We start from the raw sequence: 6,501 nt of genomic DNA, 5'->3' as shown, positions 1-6,501 counted from the left end.
TACTTTACCATATAAATAGTTACTTTAATATATAATAATTACTATGATAATATTATAATAGCTCATAGATAGTTATTAGCCTGGAATTTATGACCTATGGAATCTGATTCCACACTACTTTTCCAATCTTAATTTCCCTACCACACCCAAAGTTAAACCAATTGCAACCCAGCTAATCTGTGCTCTGTCTTCAACCACGCCATGTTTAGTCCACCCTCTACATATTTGCAAACACTATTTATTTCCCACCCCTGGAAGGGCTTTCCTAGTCCCAGCCCACCATCATTCCTTTGACCATCCCTCAGGATTTGGGTCAAATGCCACCTCCTCCAGGGGCCCTTCCCTCACTGCTCTAGCTAGCATTGTTCTTTCTTTTCAATGAGCTCTTACAGCCCTTGATGCCCATGTCATTCATTTTGGGGCTTAATCATAAACTGCCTGACGTCATTTCTTAACAATTTCATGTGGGCCTCTTTTGTCTCTGCTACCACAGGGAAAATTCCTAAAGGGCCAAGGACCATATTTTAAGTTTCTTTTATAGTCTCCCACCCACCCAACCACCCAACACTTAGTGAACTGTTATATACCAAGAAGGCACTAGGTAAATTCTCTTTGAATGAATGAATGCCTGTATTAGTTTTCACTTAGAAACATGAATAACCAACCATTGATAAAATAGCAATGGAAACCAACCAGTTCATACTTTCAGCTTCCTTGTAGACCCTTCCCCCAGGGGAAAAAGCAACATGATTAAAGTGATAATTTGCTAATGATAATAAATTTATTAAATTATCAGTATTCAAGGTGAAATTTATTTATTTAAGTTGTTGAGATGTGATACATAGTATTTGTGTTTCTTCTAATCAGAGAGGTGAATGCCCGCTAAACAGTTCAAAGGCATTAGGAACAGATAACAGACCAGAGAAGGCTTTTAATATAAGTACATCATAACCAAAGAACCATTGTGGAAATCACTGTAGTAGTAACTATGGAAATTCACACAGTACAAAGCCCTGAGGAACTCAGTCCAATGTACTGTACCAACGACCCCCCTAATACATATACAGCATGTTCCAAAATGCAGAGTTAAACTTTAATGACTTAAAGTCTTTAGGACACCCTGTATGTACTTATTTACCCCAAAGAGAGCTTTTGTCTCTGTGTGAAGACTTAGATCTAGGCCATAGAAGTATCTGTGTAGGGGCAGCTAGGTGGTACAGTGGATAGAGCACTGGCCTTGGATTCAGGAGGACCTGAGTTCAAATCTGACCTCAGACACTTTACACGCTTACTAGCTGTGTGACCCTGGGCAAGTCACTTAACCCCAATTGCCTCACCAAAAAAACAAAAAAAGAAAAAGAAAAAAAGAAAGAAGTATCTGTGTAGAGCTGAAAGTGTCCTTGGAGGTCATTGATCCATCACCTCATTTTACAGATGATGAAACATGAGATTCTAAGTGACTTGTCAAAGGTCACCCAGGTAGCAAGTGTCAAAGGTCAGGTCTCTGACTCCATGTTCAGAACTGTTCCCATAGCAGCATGTTGCATGGTCCAGAATAGGAATCCAGACCACCTTTCTATACTTACTTATTATTATTCCCTTTTGTGAATTCTATATTCCAGGCAAACTGACCTATGTACAATCCCCTGAAGTCAACATAGCATCCTCTATGCCTTTGCTTTGCTCAAGTTGCCCATGCACCTAGAATGGTACCCTTTCCTCACTTCTAAGCATGTTAGGACATCCAGCTTCTTTCAAGGCTCAACATAAGTGCTATCTCCCAAGATATACCTTCCAAGGTCACTCATTTGTGCTCTTTTCCTGTTTAAAGGATTTATCCTTGATTAAATATTAAACACACACACACACACACACACACACACACATCAATAGAATGCAAGCTTCTTGAGGGCAAGCACTGTTTTTCATTATCTCCAGAGACTAGTGCAATGTATTTCACATTAAAATAGTTAATAATGGATTTTGAATTTAATTAAATATGTATATTTATTCTCTATAAATACCATGAATGGTATTTGTTTTAATATTATCATTATTATTAATAATAATAAATACCAACCTCCACAATCATGCTGCTAAATTTCTACCTATTTACCATTTCTTTTGAAGAAATACTGTAAAAACCATTTTAAAATTACATAATCTCACCATCTGCAAAATATGTCACATCATACATCCTTAATGGCACAAAGATAGACATTAATATTCCATAGCATTTCATAATGATCCATAGTATTTCCTCAATGGTTAATGTTCTACAAGCATTATGATTCTGTCAAACATAAATGTTTTTCTCTTCTTTCACCTGAGATAAGTTCTTTAGCATATACTTAACCGAATTTGGGGATACAATTAAACTTCTGTTATTATTGGACAGGTAACAATGTAATCTCTCATCCTGAAAGAGCAGTTAGCCCCAAAGGATCAACCTTCTGGGCATCCATTCAAAATGCTTTATCCAAAAAACAATGAGAGTTATTAGCCAAATTGTTAAAGTTCTCAAAATAAATCAAATAAAAACTCATGAGATTTGCCTCTTCCACATTTCTCCATCTCTAAGTCTGATTCTTAAAGTGTGTTACAACAAATAGTCTTTTGGACTCTAGGTCCTTCCAGTGGGTAGAAATCTATTTGGTAGGACCTTTTAGACAAGTTTTCCCTAGGAAAATTACATCCCCTGAAATAATGTTTCCCGTCTGTGACTTGAGAATCGTGTTAGCCAATCCATCAAATCAGTGAAATTTAATAAAGAGTTGTGAAAAGTTTGCTTTCGAAGATGAAGAAGTATCTGTCTAGTAAAATGTAAGCTTTGGGGGTGGAGTAGGAATATTTAAATTTTATATTCCTGGTATTTTGTAAATAATAAACATTTTTAAAATAATAAGCATTTAATAATTGTTTATTGGATTGTTGAATTATTTTTTGAATGGCTCTTGACCTCAAAAAGTTTATGATGATAGAATCATAGATTTGTGGTTGTTCATCCTTCATTCTTGAAGAGAACCAGTGACATCACAAGGGTGGTGTCTTGACTGATGTTTAGAGTTTTAAGGGACATAGAAGTCATTTAGTCCAATCTTTTTGTTTTGTGGGTGAAGAAACTGAGGCCAAAAAGGTTAAGTGATTTTTCCGAGGTCACATGGATAGAAAATAGTAGAACTATGCTTTAGTCCCAGGTCTCCTGACTCCAACACCTTTTCACTGTACCCAGATCTAATTGGGAATAATATTTAAAAATCTATTGTAATGGAGCCTATTAGCATGGGAGTCCAATGTCTTCTCCCACTAAGAAGGTTCAACTCTGGGATTACATAGACCAGGTTCAGACATGGAGAAGCCTGACCTCTAAAGAGGGAAATTGGGTTTTTCCTCATTTTCTCTGGCTCGTTATGTCTGTACTCCAGAGTAGACTTCTGGGGACAATCTCTTAAGTGTATCTTAGGTTTAGTTTATGTCAAAATAAATCAAATAAAAACTCATGAGATTTGCCTCTTCCACATTTCTCCATCTCTTAAGTCTGATTTTTAAAGTGTGTTACAACAAATAGTCTTTTGGACTCAAGGTACTTCCAGTGGGCAGAAATCTATTTGGTAGGACCTTTTAGACAAGTTTTCCCAAAATGGATTTGCTGAGTCCCCCTTTTTTTTTTGTTTATATATTTTTATTGAATAGAATTTTATTTTCCAAAATATATGTAAAAACAAATTTTAACATCAATTTTTAAAAAATTTGTGTTCCAACTTCTCTTCCTCCTCCATTCCCACCCCCTACCCACTAGAACTCAAGCATTTCAAAATAAGTTACACATGAGTAGTCATGGAAAACATTCCCACATTAGCTAGGTTGTGAGAGAAAACAGTTAAAAAAAAAAACCCAAAACTTCAGATTGAGGAATTGTCAAAGAGGAAAAAAAATTTTTTAAATGTGTTTCCAGGGACAGCTAGGTGGCGCAGTGGATAGAGCACCGGCCCTGGAACCAGGAGCACCCGAGTTCAAATCCAGCCCCAGACACCCAACTCCCACCAGCTGCATGACCCTGGGCAAGCCACTCAATCCCAACTGCCTCACCAAAAAAAAAAAAAATGTGTTTCCATCTATTTTCAGATACTATCACTTCTTTCTCTGTAGATGGGTTGCCATTTTCATAAGTCCTTCAGGGTTATATTAGATCATTGCCTTGCTGAAAATAACCACATGCTTCCCAGCAGATCATCTTACACTATTGCTGTTATTTTGTATATAGTACATTTCACTCTGCTTCAGTTCATGTAGGTCTTTCCAGGTTTTTCTGATAGTATCCTATTCATCATAACCTAAATAAAGTACCTTAAACTTGACAAAGATTTTTCTTCACATTAGGCCAGCAAAGTAGGTACCATATGTTTTGCCATTATATTCAATCATCATAAATATTTCCCTCCCTCCTATTCCCTTCCCATGATATTTACTCTATTTTCTATCTTCTTTTAAACTATTCCTCCTCAAAAGTGTTTTACTTCTGACTGTCCCCTCCCCTACTCTGCACTCCCTTTTTTTTCACCCTTCCTTCCTTATCCTCTTGCCCTCATACTTTCCTGTAGGGTTAAATAGATTACTCCTCCCAACTGGGTATGAATGTTATTCCCTCCATGAGCCAACTCTGATGAATTTAAGGTCTTTGAGTTAATTCTGTGTTCCAGATTTTCTTCCTCCCTTTCTCCTCAACCCTCCCTATGAAATCAAGCAATTCAATATGTCATACTTGTGCAGTTTTGCAAAACATCTTTACCTTCCTCAAAAGTATTTTGCTTTTTACTGCTCTCTCCCCTAATCTGCCCTTCCCTCCTTCCCCTCCCCACCCCTTATCTCCCTTTCCTCCCTCAGGGCAAAAATATATTACTATACCCACTTGAGTATGTATGTTAGTCCTTCTTTGAGTCAATTCTGATGATATTAAGGTTCACTCACTCTCCAATTCCTTCTCCCTCTTCCCCTCCCCTCCATAAACTTTTTTCTTGTTTCCTTCATGTGAACAACTCTCCCCAGACCATCTCTCCCCTTCCCCCTCCCCCAGTCTATTTCTCCTACACCTCAACCCTATTTTAAAGATGTCATTATGGGTTAGTTTGGTGGCACAGTGGACAATGCACCAGCCCTGGACCCAGGAGGCCCCAAGCCCAAATCCAGCCCCAGACATAAGACACCCACAAAGAACAAAACATAAATGCTTTACAGATATCATCCCTTCATATTCAGTTCAGACCTGTGTCCTCTGTTAATTCCTTACTGAGATAGTTCTTATGAGTTCAAAGTATTATCTTCCCATGTAGGAATATAAACAGTTTGATCTTTTAATATCCCTCATAAAGTCTTTTTTCTGTTTATCTTTTTATGCTTCTCCAGGGTCTTGTATTTGAAAGTCAAATTTTCTATTCAGTTCAGGTCTTTTCATAACAAATGCCTGAAAGTCTTCTTTCTCATTGAAATTCCATGTTTGCCTCTGAAAGATGATGCTTAGTTTTGCTGGGTACATGATTTTTGGCTGTAGTCCCAGTTCCTTTGCCCTCTGGAATATCATATTGCATGCCCTCCGGTCCTTTAATGTAGAAGCTACTAGATCTTGCTTTATCCTTAGTGGAGCTCCACAGTATTTAAATTCCTTTTTTCTAGTTGCTTGCAATATTTTCTCCTTGACCTGGGAGTTCTGGAATTTGGCTATAATATTCCTGGAGGTTTTCCTTTTGGGATCTCTTTCAGGAGATGATCAGTGGACTCTTTCAATTTCTATTTTAGCTTCTGCTTCTAGAATATCAGGGCAATTTTCCCTCACAATCTCTTGGAGGATGGTGTCTAAGCTCTTGTTTTGGTGATGGTTTTCAGGTTGTCCAATGATTTTCAAATTATCTCTCCTAGATTTATTTTCCAGGTCAGCTGTTTTTCCAAGGAGATATTTCACATTGCCCTCTATTTTTTCATTCAATTGGATTTGCTTTACTGTGTCTTGGTTTCGCTGAGACCCCTTTTAAAGTCTACCATGTGAGACATTCTTCCTGATGCTGGAGGAGGGAAAAACCCATCTGGACCAACCCGAGGCCTCTGGTTATTTATGCCCTTTAGCAAATACCAAAACTCTTGTCTCACTTTCCATAGTGCCAAAGCACAGGCTCCCATGTGATCAACCTTGAACATTACTATTGATTAGCCTTTTAAACTTTTTAGAATTTTTATCAAGATATAGAATTGTATACTAAAGTCAACTAGAAAGCTTAATGATGTTTTTTATCATGATGAGATAATAAAGTTCATTGACACTCAAATATTCAAATGGGTTCATGAACTCATTTATTTAGAAGAATCTTCCAATGATGCAGTTTGCATCCCATCTATGCATGCCCAACCTAAGGGACTCTTGTTCATGTTTGTCCAAAAGTTCCCCATAGAGGATTCACTCATCACTTTCTCCCAACATCTAGAGGGTTTTGGGAGAGCACTCTGGTCATC

The sequence above is a fragment of the Dromiciops gliroides genome, chromosome 4, assembly GCF_019393635.1.
Source record: "Dromiciops gliroides isolate mDroGli1 chromosome 4, mDroGli1.pri, whole genome shotgun sequence".
Classification (NCBI taxonomy): domain Eukaryota; kingdom Metazoa; phylum Chordata; class Mammalia; order Microbiotheria; family Microbiotheriidae; genus Dromiciops; species Dromiciops gliroides.
This window is presented reverse-complemented; position numbering follows the sequence as displayed.